This window comes from Papio anubis, chromosome 1 (assembly GCF_008728515.1).
Source record: "Papio anubis isolate 15944 chromosome 1, Panubis1.0, whole genome shotgun sequence".
Taxonomy (NCBI): domain Eukaryota; kingdom Metazoa; phylum Chordata; class Mammalia; order Primates; family Cercopithecidae; genus Papio; species Papio anubis.
This window is the reverse complement of record NC_044976.1, coordinates 197,040,361-197,058,055: the sequence shown is the minus strand read 5'-3', so window position 1 is coordinate 197,058,055 and position 17,695 is coordinate 197,040,361. Positions and strand designations below refer to the sequence as shown.

General features: G+C 36.7%; 1 pseudogene; it reads left to right on the top strand.

Annotated features, from left to right (window-relative positions):
• The first annotated feature begins 667 nt into the window (after nt 1–667).
• Nucleotides 668–870, top strand: LOC116271885 (annotated as a pseudogene).
• The last annotated feature ends 16,825 nt before the right edge of the window (nt 871–17,695 follow it).

Sequence of the window (17,695 nt, the reverse complement as noted above, 5' to 3'; positions counted from 1 at the left end):
GTTACATTATCATTGTAAATATCCTCTCCTGGGCATAATTTTTAGCATTGAAATGAGGTCACTGTAAGGTGAAGTTTAAGTCTAACTGTGCAGGAAAGGCCCTAGGGAACTTGGCCAGGCAGTTCCTCAGCCCAAGACAGGAACTTGTGGTAAATAGTGCCTTGGGTCTTTTGGTGCTGATTGGCTTGACGTTAGGTAAGCTACAGCTTGAGTACAGGGCTTTTGTTCTTTTTCTCTAAACTACGCTAAGTTAGGAAACCAGCCTGCCTTCCTATCTCCACAGAAGGACAAACACTGTATGATTCCTTTTATGTCAAGTATCTAAAAGAGTTGAACTCACAGAAACTTAGAGCAGAATGGTGATTGTTAGAGAATGGATGGAGGGGCATTAGGGCATTCAATGGGTATGAACTTTTAGTTATAAAATATGAATAAGTTTTATAGATCTTCTGTATAACATTGTGCCTATAGTTAACTGTCTTATGCATACCAAGTGTTCTTACTACAATAATAATAACAAAAATAAACCATTATGAGCCAAGAGGCAAACTACCTATTAGAAGAAGATATTTGCAATAAATATAATCAATATAGGACTCATAACCTGTATATATAAGTAATTACTACATATTAATAAATGCAGAAGAATTCCAATAGTGCATATCCAAAGACTATTCTTTCAGGGATCATTATGGGAGAAGTTTCTCTGAATGCCTAAAGAACCAGAAAACCATGAGGACAGACAGCAGCATTCTCTCCTGAGCATGAAGCTAGCTCTTGACATTGGTTTGCTGCAACTGTGTTTGCCATTGCTGGTCATTTTTCTCTTTCTTTGGGAGAGTAGAGGGAAGAGAATACAAACTGAGTGGTATTTCTTAAAAGAGGAAAAAAACACCAATAATATATGAAAAGGTGCTCAATTCTATTAGACAACAATTAAAATCACAATAACTTAAATACACACCCAGCAGAATTGCTTAACTGAACAAACCCAACCAAACCAAAACAAAACAAAGAAATCAACTGACAATACTAAAGTTGGTGGGAATGTGAAACCATTAGACATTTTATACACTACCAGCAAGGGTAAAAATTGATGCAACCACTTTGGAAAATAGTTTGGTAGTATCTAATAAAGCTAAACAGACAAATGGCAACAATCCAGTAGACGTGGTTAAGCTTTGTGTCCCCACCCAAATCTCATCTTGAATTGTAGTCCCCATAATCCCTATGTGTCAAGGGAGAGACCAGATGGAGCAGGTGGAGGTAATTGAATCATGAGGGCAGTTTCCCCCATGCTGTTCACATGATAGTCAGTTCTCATAAGATCTGATGATCATGTGAGGGGCTCTTCCCTCTTCGCTCAGTACTTCTCCTTCCTGCTGCCTTGTGAAGAAGGTGACTTGCTCCCCTTCACCTTCTGCCATGATTGTAAGCTTCCTGAGGCCTCCACAGCCATGCTGAACACTGACTCAATTAAACTTCTTTCCTTTATAAATTACCCAGCCTCAGGCAGTTCTTTATAGCAGTGTGCAAATGAACTAATACACCAGTAAATTCACTTCAAGGTATATGCCAAATAAAGTTGTGTATTTATGTTCACCCGAATGACACATCGAAAAATGTAGCCCAAACCCCTATCTACAATAGAAAAAATAAATTAATGGTGGTAAATTTATGCAATGAAACATTATACAATAATGAGAGAACAAACAAAATACTGCTGCACTTGAGAAGAATGAACCTCACAAGCATAAACTGGAGCAAAAGAAGCCAAACATCATGAGTGAGATACTATACATTCCACTTACACAAACTTCACAATCAGGTAAAAGTAAGGAAAAATAGTTGTCCCAAGATAGATACTGGGAGAATGCAAATAGGGAGTTATTTCTTGGTCTGGGGAGTAGTTACAAGAATGTGTTCAAGTTTGCAAAATTTCATCCAGCTGTTCCTTTGTTATTTGTTCATTTCTCAGAATTCATGTTGACTTTATTAAAAAGTTTAACTTCAAAATACTAAATTTATGATTATAAAAGTTAAAATATATAGAAGAATATTAAAATTACTCATAAATTTACTATTGTTTCAGTGAGTTCCTTCCAGCACTTTATAGTGGGTGCATGTGTGTGTGTGTGTGCATGTGTGTGCTTTACAAAAATAAAGCTTTTTCCCCTCTGTTTTTCCACTTAATTGTTTCTCTGGAGACTTTTCCAATGCAGTAAATATTCACCAAAATACATCTTCCAAGAGTTATCTAATATTCTTTTCTCTAGAGGAAACTGGCTTACTTAACAGATCCTGTGTTGTAAGACATTTGAGGTGTTTTTATTTTCATTATTTTAAATACTTCTCTGAATCTTTTAACAAAAATTTGAGCTTGAATTGAACCTCTCTAAGAAGACAAATTGCTAACCTAACAAATTGTACAAAATTGACTCCCACGTGAGGCATGTGAGGCAGAGAACTCTCTTTATACTCTTACTAACACTAATAATTATGCCATTAAAATTTGCCAAATTGACAAAAATTGTGTTTTATTGTAACTTATATTTCATTGATTTCTACTGTGTTAAATCATATCTGTACTTATTTTTCTATTAATTAACTTTCTGTCTTCCTTCCCTCCTTTTATTCTATTGAGGTATCTGTGTTTTTCCTGTTGTTTTATAAAACTTATATAGTGAAGATGTCTGTGCTTTGCCATATATATTACATTTTTCCCTATTTGACAATTAATATTTAAGTTTTTATGGTGTTTGGAGAGACAAAAATTATTGTATGTTTATGTGGTTGAAATAGTTTCTGAGTTTTCTTTCATTGAATTTATGCTTAGAAAGTTCATGGCCATTTCAAATGAGTTTAATATATGTGATGGTTATCTTCATGTGTCAGCTTGACTGGCCATGGGGTGCCCAGGTATTGAGTTAAACATTATTTTGGGTGTACCTGTGAGTGTGTTTCTGAATGAGTTTAACATTTGAGTAAAGCAGATTATCCTTTCCAATGTTAGTGGGTCTCACCTCTGAAAGCCTGAATAGAACAAATGGTGGGGTAAGGAAGAAGTTGGACTTTCTACCTGATTGTCTTCAAACTGGAATATAGGTCTTCTCTTGCCTTCAGACTTAGATCTGAACTATACCATCAGCTCTCCTGGGTCTCCAGCTTGTTGACTGCAGATTTTGAGATTTCTCAGCCTCCACAATTGCATGAACCAATTCTTTAACATACATAATACATACATACATACATACATACATACCCATCCTACTGGTTCTGTTTCTCTGGAGAACCCCAGTTCAATGTACATGTGTATTTTCTTTAATTTTAGTTTTTCTTCTTTTTGTACATTTAATTTTAAATCTATCAGGGGGTTTTAGTGAAAAGAGAAAATCAAATCTCTTAATGTTCTTTTCCCCTGAATGACTGACACCTTCCTTCCGCATCTGAAACCCAGTTCAAATATTCCCTCCTCTGTGCCATGACTATATTTGGCACTTACCTCTTTTTCTGTTCCGCTTCTCTAAAAACTAGACCACATCACTTCACTCACAGCTATGGCTGATATTCTGATCTTCTTCTCGGAATAGCTGTGTTTCCCTTTGCTATTATTTAAGATCCAGTGACACCGTTTTCACTGGGAGCATTCCTGCTGTCATGCTCTGCTCACAAACCAGATGGCTTGATTATGGATCTCATCTAAATCAGATCTATTTTCAACATTTTTTTTTTAGAAATATATAGTCCAGTCCTACTGGTGAGATCTTCAATGCCAGATATTGGTTTAATTTCCTCATTATTTTTTGTCCCCCTGCCTCTGTCCCTGTATTTCTCTTTCTCAGTCTGCTGAACAGTTTCAGACTTACATTAGTTGCAACAATACACATCACTGTGTATCTAGGGACTTAAGAGAATTTTGAAAAGTCAATTAAAAGGTTTGCATCTCAGCTTATTTATTTGAAAATTATTATAATTCTTAACCACAACAAGGTTGTTGTAGACCTCAAGTGAAAACAATGGACATAAGATAGGGTTGCCAGATAAAATATAGGACAACCAATGAAATCCGAATTTCAGATAATCAACAAATATATTTTAGTGTAGGTATGTTCCATGTAATATCTGAAAATCCTAACATGAAAGCACATTGTAACATGTTAAAACATTAATTACCAAGAAAAGGAATTCATAAGATGAAGATAAAAAAGAAAAAGAACAGCTCATCCTAATGTTTGTGTTTTCTCCCCAGGTTATGATACCCTAAATAATATTTATTAAAATTAAAATGAATCAGGATGAACAGTGAATGTTGTAGCTGGTAAAACAACTTTGTTTCTATGACTTCAAATAATGCATAGAATCAGTTTACTAAGTCATGACATCTCTGTATTAGTCAGGGTTCTCTGGAGAAACAGAGCCAATAGGATAGATATAGATAAAGAGATTTGTTATGAGGATTGACTCACACATTTGTGGAGGCTGAAAGGCCCATGATCTTCCATCTCCAAGCTAGTGGTCCAAGAAAGAAGGTGGTATAATTCTACTTCAAACCTGATGTCTCGAGAACCAGATGTGCCAATGTCTGAGGGCAGGCAAAAATGGATGTCCTAGCTTGAGCAGACAGCAAATTTGCTCACCTTTCACACTTTTATTCTACTCAGGTTCTCAAAGGATTAAATTATGCCCACACACATTGATGAGGCTGATCTTCTTTGCACTGTCTATTGACTCAAATGCTAATATCTTCCAGAAACCCCACCACAGACACACCCAGAAATAATGTCTTACCAGCTATCTGGAAATCCTTTAGCACAGTTAAGTTGACACGTTAAAATTAATCATATCAGCCCCTAATTTTCCACCCCTTACAAACTTGAACCTTCTATAGGATTGGAAGGATGAGGACAATTGTCTTTTTCCAGAGTTCTTTGCTGAATCTGATCTTGTGTTACTCTCTTGCTGATAGTGACAGCTGTGCTGCCCAAGGCGATGCTGATTCATTCTCAAATTAAAACAATAAAATTGACTAACAACTCTCCAAATCCTCAAGATAAGAGAACTATAAACTGTTTTCTCTTTCCGTCAACTCCCTGAAATTACTTCTCCATCTCTTCTTCCTTTTTAAATACAGAATTTAAGTACCCTTTTAAAATCTTAAAACTCTATTTCTTCTCCCAGTTGGCTCTTAGCCTTGGTTTTGCTCAGCTTTTATTCCCTTTCCTGTTTTCAACTCCCTGGTTCCCTGAAGAGCAGAAATTGGAATCAGAGATACAGGCTCTGATATTTGCTCTTCCACTTACCAGCAGTGAGCTAGCTAGGGTTCCTCTCACAGTTTCTATTTCCTCATTCATACAAATGGGCCTTATAATACTCTTGCAGAAATTTTCTGGCAACAGAGTTTACTGGGCCACTTATACACTGTTTCAGTCCTAGGATATGGTCCTCCACGTCTCTGAAATTCCCAAACAGGTCTGTCTCAAGAACAGAGGAGACACATCTGTACTGTTTGATACTAGCATTATGGTCAGAGAGACAAATCAGAAAATCGAAATGAAAGAAAATGAACAAAAGCTTCATGGCCCAGAGCTTGGGAATACAGGTGCATAATATTTAGAGCAGTATTTCCTAGAATTGAAATAAATGGTGTATAGAGATTTTGACTTATCCAGAGAGGGATTCTTCTTGAAGTTATGTTTTTGTATAATGAAGCTTTCAAAAAAAATCTCTCCTAAGATACCATGTATTTACATTAATTGGCTTTTTCAAAGAACATTCACTTATACAGGCTTATTATATGCTCCCCGTTTCTGTATTCAGTAAGCAGGTAAATGTTTTTACCCTTGCCTAACAAGTGAGGTGGCTGAAGTTGCAGGAAATCCATGTGAAAGAAAACACAATTAGGAAATGGCATATCTAAGAGTGGGCTATATGTATTCAAATGCATAATAGATGCTGCAGCTAGAATTCTTGCTCGGGAGAAATTGTGCAACATAGCCCCTAAGATGCTATGAGACTTTCTGTATTAATGGAGGACTCTTTTTCTGTTTTGATGATGTTATCCTCTGGATAAGTTACATATTTGATTTTATATTTAGATAAATACTAAAAAAAATCTTTATTTCTTCATATAGTAAAAATTTGAAAAGCAGCATTATGGAGTAGAAAAGCAATTATAGACTGATACCTTAAAAACATGATTTTTAGTTTCAGTATTTCTATGATTGGTTTTGGACAAGTTTCCTAACCCCTCTAGATCTCATCTTTTTAATCTGAAAAAACACCCCCAGTGTCATTAACATAAATGGGGATACAAGCCAAACGGAACACCCTCAACAGTATTTATCTACACTTCAAAAAATATCTTTCATCTTCAAAATCTCCTTACCTCAAATATTAATATCAGTTTGTGGAATTTCTCTACAATTTTACTGAGGTAGAACTGGCAATAAATTTATAAATTATATGTCGAAAAACACAAAGAAACATAAAATTTGTAAGTGGGAAAATGCAAGTGAATTCAATTCAATTCAATTAGGAATGGAACTTGTATTTTGAAACTTACCCATTAGCCTATTCTTCATTCACATATAAAATCATTCAGGATCTATTCCTTAGATTTTACTCGGTGCCAAGCACTAGAGACGAAACACAGAATCTACTTTGGAAACATCTCTCAGAATCACTTTGCACTTTCATGGAGTTTACATCTTACAGGGAAGGTAAACATTAAACAATACGAGGTGATATCAAATGGTACAGAAAGGTAAAGAAAATGAAGACTGAAAACATCGTATGAAAAATTTCCTAAAGGGGATGATTATCTTGCCTTGAAAGAGAAGTAAAAGTCATATAGAATATGTGAGTATTTAGATAATCTGACCTGATCATAAAAGTGGTTGCTTTCCTAATTGTCACTGATTTATACAACTGTAAGAATGATAAATTTGTTGAGTCAAAATTATTAGGTTAGGTAATTATTACTAGAAATTATATTTTTCTAGCTTTCTTTGCAACTACAAGTATATGATCCAAGTGCCACCTACCAAAAGCACCTGCTGGAGAATATTTTTTTTAATTTATTTTTAATTTTTTTTTATTTTTATTTTTTTGAGACAGAGTCTCGCTCTGTCGCCCGGGCTGGAGTGCAGTGGCCGGATCTCAGCTCACTGCAAGCTCCGCCTCCCGGGTTTACGCCATTCTCCCGCGCCTGTCACCTCGTCCGGCTAGTTTTTTGTATTTTTTAGTAGAGACGGGGTTTCACTGTGTTAGCCAGGATGGCCTCGATCTCCTGACCTCGTGATCCTCCCGTCTCGGCCTCCCAAAGTGCTGGGATTACAGGCTTGAGCCACCGCGCCCGGCCCTGCTGGAGAATATTAATAAATGATATTATTCATTCAACTTTTCTCTAGATTTGAAATTTTGTAAATAAAATGTTAAAGGGAGAGTAGAATATCTGCTGGAGATTCTGATTGAGAAGTGAGCTACATGAAGGAATAAACCATGAGGAATCTACATTCTGGTGAAGGTAGTAGCAGAAGTTTTGAGTCATCATTTTTTACAGTCAACTTCGTGATAGAGCAGTAGTGGACCTGCCAACTATAGCATCGATGTTCAGGAGATGCAGAACCAGTGTTTTCCTCATCAGACCACTTCTGGAACATGATTGTGGGTGGCATTTCTGAAACACGAGCTCAACCTTGGTTGGTCAGCCCTTCCACCTATTTCTTGAGCTCCATTAATATCATTTTAATTTCTTTCTAGTCAACCAGAGTTTGCTTCATTGCTTACAGCATCAGTTCTGACTTGTATAGAAGCCAATAACTCATGTAGAACAATGCCTATTGCTGATGTCATAAACTTCCATAATTGGTAAAGAGTAAAACTATTTTCTCCCTTTTATTTCCTTATTGTTGAAACCATGTCTGTTTCTGTTTCAAAAATAAGAGACAAAAGGGAGGAATACCATAAAAGAATCAATCCTTATTTGTTTCAGAATTGATGTGGTTGGTACCTAAGTTCTCTTTGACAGATGTCTGTGACCCAACCTAATTCTCTGTAACTACTATAGACATCAACCTTTCCTTGGCATGAAAAACTACAGGGTCAAGAAGGGAAAACTAACATCCCTTACCCATCAACTGTATTCCTCCCAAGGAAAAAAAATTTACAGGCTATAGTAGTATCCAGCCCTATGGCAGGTGCCTGGAGTTGAAAGAACAATGTTGGATCACATGTGTGAAATTTGGAAGAACTGTTATATATCCTTTGTCTACACTGGTAGTTACCAAACTCTACTGTACATAAGAAAACACTATTTATAATGACTTTATAATTAAAATACAATTCCTTGAGATTCTGCTTGCCAAGATTCTGATTTAGTAGGTCTGGTGTGGGACCTGAAATTCTGCATTTCCAAAAAGTTCGAGATGATGATGCCACCATTCTGAGAATCACATTATGAGTGTCAAAACTCTAGACAACTTAAAAGATGTCTACAAAATGTACTCATTGGATTTAGCAACAAGATTTCACTGATGACCTTTAGTAAAGCAGTTTCAGTGGAGTAGTAGAGGCAGAAGCCAGACTAGTGATCTCCCCAATAGAATCAAAGTAGAAATAAAAGAAAACTAAGGAAATGGGGACAGCAAAAAAATCCTATAGAAATGCAAGAGAGATGGAGTATTAAAATGAAGGAAACACTTAAAGGCTAATAGAATAGAGCCAGCAGAAAAGGAAAGGCTGAAGCTACTGAAAATAGAGGCACTGATCAATGAATAAAATTCCTAAGAATGCTAGAGAGGATGGGACCCAGGGCATAGGTAAGCATTTGGCTTTGGCAAAAATGAGGCACTTCTTCTACCCTAACAAGAAGGAAAGAGAAAACAGAGTGGGAGAACGTGTACAGATTAGTAAATTTGGTATCAGTAAGTACAGGGTTCCTGTATGCTAATGAGGAGGGGAGGTCGTTGTTGAGGTTGAAAGGTTTAAGGAGCAGGGAGAAGATTAGAAACAATCAAACAGGTTTAAACCAGGTAAGAAAATTAATTAGGAAACTACACTAGAATTGCTGGACATGGCTGAAGATCCAGAAATGTTTCCAATTAGTAATGTAAGTCTTTTATTTGGTTTTTCAAGTAGCACTTAGCATCTTGGGTACATATCAAATAAGGTAAATAACTAATTTTAGTTAAGATCGGGGTTTTTCCATAATGGGTGCAATAAAAGCAAAATGTAGCAGGAGAATTTATTTCTTGAAGGTCTGATTTTTGAATCTTGTTAAAGTAAAAAGTAGGAAGAGTTTTCTATTTTAATGTTATGTCCTCTATTGAGGAGAAACATTAAAATTTTAATTGTCCACTTACAAACTACTTAGATAATAATTGGGAAAGGCATTCATTAGCAAGGAAAAGCTACATAAATTGTCACTTTTGTAGTGCATTAAGCGAAACTTCAGTCTGCATTTTAAATTCCTGTTATAGGGAATGACTATTGGAAGAATAATGAAATAAGTCATTTTCATATATTTATAGTACATATTCGTTATTCTCAATCTCTGAGAAAGAGCAACCTATACAAATGAATTTAAGTGCTTTTTCATTAGTATAAATAAAATGTTAAGTAGTAGGAGGAATTGCTGTAAATACTGTAGGCTAAAGTACTTCCAGTAATCTTTTTCTTGAACGATGGTGGCAGTTAAAAGACTATTTCAATACTTGTTCTTGATAATGATAACATAAACCCAAAGAAGTAAAATCTCTTTTCTTGGAAAGCCCACGATATCCACAGTTGGAAGGTAGGATCATAAAATGGATTTCTTCTCCCCATTTGATGGCCACAGGGTCAATGAATTTTACATGGAGAAAGGTGTTTCATTCACATTTTTACAGCTCTCTCTACTCTGCTTGTGCTCCGTCTCTAGCCAACATTACTTCAAGGTCCTTTCTCTTTTTTTCCCCTTCAAGATTCTTTCTCCTTTTATACCATCTCCACAGAGAGTTAATTCCAAAACCTTATCAAAACTTACAAGGCCCTTCATGATGCAGCCCCAAGCTTCTCACGTTCCCTCCCATTAACTCTGTTAAAACCCCATGAACCTCCTTCTTCAAGAAAACCACTGTGTCACAGTCATGAAGATAACAACATAGCCCTGTGGAATTCTGCAGTGACACAACAGAAGGAAACTAGGACTATGAATGGCCACATGGAGCAAGCTGTCCCCAAACTTAGAACACCCACCTCAAATTATTAAGCAAGAAACATACTTCTATCAAATTCTTTAAGTCACTGAGTTTGTATTGGATTTCTTTACTACAGCAGCTTAACCTTACTCTAACTTTACTACATTTCTCCTCATAGCACTTATCACTCCTTCGTATTATCTTTTTAAAATTTGCTTGTAGTTTTTTCTTTTTTTCATAGAACGTTACTTCATGAGGGGGGAGATTTTGTGTTGTTTCTCCTTGTATCTTAGCATGTTGAACAGTGTTTTCCATATAGTAGGCACTCAGAAACCTTTGAGGAATGAATGATTAGCACATGAATGAATGATGAATGAATTCTATCAACTGAAGCTCTGCTTCCAGATTTGCTTTTCCTGTTCTCTCTCTTCCTCCACCCTCCCACACATCCTCCACCATGTGTGCATATTTGCTGTACAGATGCCTGGGCTCAGTAAACACAAAATCTGGGCTTGGTTGCAGGGACCCAGGCAGCACAGCTGTTGATCCTAAGCAGCACCGTAGTCTCCTCCAGTGAGTGCAGCTGAGCTCTGCAGAAATGTAGTTCCATAATTTGGCTTTCAGGACGTGTACACCTCTGTCAGGTACCTTTACGCTAACGGCCATTTCAGAAAGCAGACAGGTTGGCAAAGCAAAAGGAATTGAGCCCTGCAAAGAACTCATCTCCAAGATTAAATCTTTGAAGATCCTCAGATAGCCATTATTACCCTGGCTTCCTTCCAACTGAGAGTCAGCAAAATGATCAGTGTCTTATCTCCCAGGTAAAGGAGGATACTCAGAGCCCATTTCTTTTTGAGTGTATAAAATAAAAAATTTACTGAGTGGTTACTTCCTGTGTTTGGCAGTTTTAAGATAGACAGTACTTTTCTGAGACAGAGGGGAGCTGGCAATTGCAAGTTTCCATATGCTGGAAGAGTTGATCAGCTTCCTTCTGCATGATTGTTAAGTGGATTTAATTGCTGCATGTTTATATAATTTATAGATGTATTGATTAAATATATGTTGTGTTTTACTTCCAAGCCTAGCCCAAGGTTCCAGCTAATTTAAAACCAATGTTAGCTAATAGACTAGAAATGTTGAATAACTTTTTTTGCAATTTTATATTTTGACTAATTGACTTGATAAGTTAAACTATTTCAGTACACACACAAATTAACTGCATTCTAACTTACATTAAGTCATGAAATAATACCTTTTTGAGTCAAGATGATAAATTGGTCTTCTGTTTACTTCATTCGTCTTTCCCCTCTTACTTTTGCTACATAGATTATAGGTTCCTTGAAAGCAAGATTTGGGTTTAATAATTTATTTGTTGTAATAAAAAAATTAGCATAGTACTCTAAATGCAATATACTCTCAACAAATAATTAAATAATTAGGATACGAAGTTAATTTGTTGTTGCAATATATGAAAACCTCTAAGAAGCTCTAAAATCTAACTATTCAGATTTTATTAAACCCGAAGTAATTAACATGAATCCATAGACTGAAGATTCAAATTGAATTAGGCTATTCTGGAAGTTCCACTAGAAATTTAAAATATATATTTCCCATAGCAATATACTTGACTTCTTTAGGATACTGATGAATTCTTCCATATCCTTAGACATAAACAAACAGAGTGCCTGCCCTAAACCCTGCACCTCAGGGGCCTGATCTCTGGACCGTTGACGTGTCAACCTCAAAAATTTCTAAGTCCGGCAGGGAGCAGTGGCTCACACCTGTAATCCCAGGACTTTGGGAGACCGAGGCAGATGGATCACAAGGTCAGGAGTTCAAGACCAGCGTGGCCAATATGGTGAAACCCCGTCTCTACTAAAAATACAAAAATTAGCTGGATGTGGTGGCACGTGCCTGTAATCCCAGCTACTCGGGAAGCTGAGGCAGGAGAATCACTTGAACCTGGGAGACGGAGGTTGCAGTGAGCCAAGATCATGCCACTGCACTCTAGCCTGGTCAACAAGAGTGAAACTCTGTCTCAAAAAAAAAAAAAAAAGTTTCTAAGTCTACTTTCAGTGCCTGAGACCAACTAGGGCCATCAGTGCTCCCTACGCGAGGTGCCCCAAATTCAGACTAGAAACTGAATGAATTCTGGACTGCTTTTCTCCCATTTGGGGCAGCCTCTAACCCTTTACTCCATATATTGGGTTGGCTGGTTATCTCAAGAATCTCCAGGACTCATGTCTAGGGTATTGTATTAGGGTCTCCTGTCTGGAACTCATTTCAGGAGAATGGCCTGGGTCATTCTCTCTGGAAAATGGGTACTGTACAGTATTGTACGGGATTCGGTTTCTAGAATGGTGTAAACACACTGAATTTGGGTGGCACACACTCACGCGGGAAACAAGATCAGTTCACTCACATGGGAAACAAGATGAGCTCAGGGATCTGGGCTACCAGTTGTTCATCTCTGTTGACGGCTATTGCGAGACCTCGGTTTTGGTCTTTTTAATTTACAAGAATTTAAACAAGAGACACAGAGCAAAGGAGATAGAGCATGAAGTAATTTATTGCAAAAGAAAAAGGATATTTTGAAAATTAGGTGCAGAATAAAATGTACACCCTGAGAGAGAGAGAGAATTCAGGGCGGGCTGCTTGTAAGGATGAGACAGCAAAGACTGGCACTAGGGAGCCTCTCCTTATGGGGAATTCCCTTTATGAGAGTCTTACATTATTCATAAAGGGATGCGAAGAGGTGTTACTAGTAAACAGGTTTTGGGGGGGCCTCTGGTGCACATGCACAGTAGCTGTATATGCTTGTTCATACATTGCATGTCTCATTAGCATCTTAAATCTCCACCCAGATGTGTGTTTTTTACTATTTTAATGAGCAAAAGGTCAGTCTGAGGACAGGTAAAATCAAAATGTGCATGCTCTCTATAGGGGGAATTTCCTACTAGAGATAGCTTTTCTTGAATGAACCGCACTGCAATGTGAATGTTGGGGCTTACCCTGGTCACCTTGCCATGTTCCAAGGACATAGTTTCTTCCTTGACTATGTGTCCTGCCTCACTCTGACTATTGGGCTTTAACTGCATATGAGGGTATTTGCATCAGCTCTGGCCCCTTTGTGTTCTGGCAGCAGGGCTGCCTCTAATCTCCACAGCCACAGGGAGAAGATGGTGGTAGACATCATTTATTCTATGTGCCCCTTACCACTAGCAATATCCCTGAAGTATTTTTGCTACATATCAAGAAATATTCCGTGAGTGATTGTACATATGTCCTCTGAGAGGCTTCAAGATAGTTGATCCATAATTCTAATGAGTCCTTCTAATCATTGTATTATCTTGCCTCAAACCAATGAAGTAATGATCTGCTCTCCTTGGTTTGTCTTAAGCCCACTGAAAGTACTATCTAAGACTGCTATAACAAGTTACCACAAACTTGATCGATAGCATGGAACAACAGAAATTCAATCTCTCACAGTTCTGGAGGCCAGAAGTCCAAAATCAGTTTCACTAGGCTGAAATCAAGGTATCAGCAGGCCCATGCTGCCTACAAAAGCTCTAGAGAATTTCTTCTTTCACTTCTGCAGCTACTGGTAGTGGTCAGAATTCCTTTGTTTGTGGCTACATCATCTAGTCTTTCCCTCCATGGCCACACTGTCATCTCCTTTTTTGTGTCAACTCTCCCTCTGCCTCTTCTTGTAAGAACATTTATGATTGCATTTAGGGACTACCTTGATAAACCAGGATAATATCCTTATCTTGAAATTCATAACTTCGTTATATCTGCCAAGTTTCTTTTGCCATGTAAGGTGCCATTGACAGGTTCCAGGGATTAGGATCTTGCTATATTTTGGGGTCATTATTCAGTATACCACACTGGGCAAGGAGTGGACATTCAATGAGCAAATATGCCACTTTTTTTCCTTCTCATCTATTCTTCACATTGATGGTGATGGGTAGAAAGGAGAGGTACAGTCAATATTGAAAGAGAGTACATTCTAAGAATGCAGTGATGTCTGTCTAAAGTGTGCAAGAGAAGACATGGTTGTAAGATATGTTTTATGCTATAAAACTCTAAATAGTAAATTTTTAAAAATTATTACACACAATTTCCTCCATGTCCTGAATTCACAGGTGGCACAACTGATGATGCAACGATATGAATAATGAGGTCACCAGCATTAAACAAATGGCTTTGGGAAGTGTACAGGCAAGAAGACCTATATTTTGTCAATTAAAAAATAGCAAAGATTCATATTTCTCACGTTTTTCTCATGCTGAGAGATATGAAATTACTCAAGAATGGCACATTTGGCAATAAAGAATACAAAGACATAGTCCTTAGACACAAACAGGAAAATATGCTACCTGGATTATACAGCTAATCTTCTCATGCATTCATTGGAAAATAAACATTTAATTACCTCTTTTCTGCTCATTATCCTAAAACTACATTAATAAATCACTGTACCTTGCATGGATACATATATTTTATAATACATTTTAAAATCAAATTATTTATATAGATAAGGACCCCATTTGGGCATCTGCAAATGCTGAAACCAGCTTTCAGCTTTTCTATATAATGTATACATGGGATGAGGGGAAGACTAAGGATAAAAATTTAGGTACAAAATTCTTGTTCATGGACAGGTTTATTTGGAAAATTGTTAATAGCAACTGCTGTTGGGTTTGGATTCATATTAAAATTTGTGAAATTTTAGGCCAGGTATGGTGGTTGATGCCTTAAATGCCAGCACGAGGTGGGAGAAATGTTTAAAGCTAGGAATCTGAAACCTGCCTGGGCAACAAAGCAAGACCTCATCCCTGCAAAAAATTAAAAAATAGCTGGGCGTGGTGGCATGCATCTGTACTCCCAGCTACTCTGGAGGCTGAGGTGGGAGGATCATTGGAGCTCAGGAGGTTGAGGCTGCAGTGAGTTACAATTGTGTCCCTGTACTCCAGCCTGGGTGACAGAGGGAGACCCTGTGATATGGTTTGGCTCTGTGTCCCCACCCAAATCTCACCTTGAATTGTAATTCCCAAAATCTCCACATGTCAAGAGTGAGACAAGGTGGAGGTAATTGGATCATGGGAGCAGTTCCCAGCATGCTGTTCTCGTGGTAGTGAGTCTCATGAGATCTGATGGTTTTATAAGCATTTGGCATTTCCCCTGCTTGCACTCATTCTCTCTCCTGCTACCCTGTGAAGAGGTGCCTTTGACCATGATCGTAAGTTTCCTGAGGCTTCTCCAGCCATGTAGAACTGTGAGTCAATTAAACCTCTTTTATTTATAAATTACCCAGTCTCAGGCATTTCTTCATAGCAGCATGTGAACAAACTAACACACCCTGTATCTAAATTAGATAAATAAATAAAAACAAAATTTTAAAAAAATTGTAGCATTTTTATAGGAGCAGGAGATTTTTTTAAAAAATACATTTTATATCTACTTCCTCTCCCCGTGAGATAAACCCCATGAGACTAGGAAGCACCTGTTTTACTTCTTTAATCTTCTACAGCATCACAAACAAAGCAGTCATCATAAATATTTGACAAGCCAATCAATAAATAAATGGTTCCTTTCCTAAAGTTTGTAAAAGGCCAATATTTCCATTCTTTAATTCAGATGTGGTACGTTGTGAAAAATAGAATAAAATGGCAGTTAAATTGAACTCTTCAAAGACCCAGTTTCCTTTGTTCATCACACCCTAAATCTGGCCATAATATTTAGCCCAGATATGGAAATAATAACATATTTGATTCTCAATTGCAAGCATTAAGTCTTTGATCAAATTTTTCAAAGAAAAAGTTTCTTCTTTACAAATTCTCAAGTAGATTAGTTACAAATATCTTCACCAGTTACCATTAATGGGATGATACTGATGATACTACTTTCCAGAAGGTGTTTCATAAATGTGTGGGAGTTTTTTTGGTTGTCACAATGAGTGTGAAGAATGACTGACATGTAGTGAATAGGGGCCTGAATCTGTGGCAAAATAAAGAATGAAAGTTAGGTGAAACATCTGCTTTAAAGAGCCTGAGTTTTAAACCTATGTTATATGTAAAATGTTGTATGTTTTTGTATGATTTAGTATACACTGCATTTTCTAGGGTGGTAACTTCTATGTCGATTGAGGAAAGAGTTTGCTTCATTTTGCTTGAAACTTTACATAATCTGGTAACCATTTTGGGAAATTACATCATTGTGGGAAAAACTGCTCATGGTGTTAAGTATTCCATAAACCACACATGTTATGGTTTACATCCATAGCTGTCATATTCACAGTAAATCTACATGCAGATGCAAGGTTCAATGACTTAATTATGACTTCTAGTTTAGCATTCCTAAGCATTTCTATATCAAAGTACACAATGTGTTATTACACATTAATTTTCTTCGATTTCTCCTTTATATATTGCAATTAGGAAATTATACTGATTTTTGAAAAATCATGTTTGTGGTTAGGTAGCTTATATTATTTATATCAGAAAACCGGTGTTACAAATAGTTTTTGCAAACTAGTAGTGCAGAATATTTAAATGTAGTTTTTTCTTTGTAGAACTAGAGTATACATTAAAAAGTTTGAGGACACAAGAAACAGGTGGTGTGCACTGGAAGAATGAGAACGTGCTCATAAATCAATCTCATGTGACATTCTATTTGTCCCTTTGATGTCACATGTAAATAAATACCCAGGGAAAAGAGCAAGGCAATATTCTGGGAGCAATGGGGAACCAGTGGAAGAAACAACACTGCTTGGTAACCAAGATTTAAGCAGTTGCTTTATACAGATGGGTTTATTTAGTAATGGGCAAAGATGATACAGCAGTTATAGAAACAATCTATTTTACTTGAGTTTTTTTTACACCATTATAAGAATGTCATATAGATTACATTTTGTTGGCAAAGGAAGGGACAGATTTTGTTTTTTTTGAACACATTGTTTTTCTCTAGTTCTTAGACTAGTGTTTGAATACAGTTGCCTTGAAGTAATTGCTTCATTTTGAATAAATGTATGAGGGAGAATCAAGACTGGGGTTTTTGACATCATCATATTATTAGTAATAATTACTTTTGTTGAATTAGAACCTAAATCTAATACTAGGCTTCTACCTTATAATGGTTGCAAAATTTCAAAATATGTATTTTTATAATTAAATATAAGAGATTTTTGTGGATAGTGGAATTAGTCTTTCACCCTGAAATATGAACTGAAAAGCATAAAGACCTAGAAGGCCTCTTCAGATTCTGCCTCAGTAACATTGATGCCTACAAGAAAAGCTTCAGTAGCCAGAAGTTTGCCTCAGTTGGTTTTCATTGAAAGTTTATTTTAAAGCTATTCATTATTCACGTGCAAGAAGAATTCAGCCAAGTCATGAATCACAATCATTAATTTTTCACTGGGATTAAGGAATCGGTTATAACCATGTCTCCCTTTAATCCTGTTTTATTAATTTATATTCTTGGCAAACCCTTCTACTAAATGGATTCTAGCTTACTGT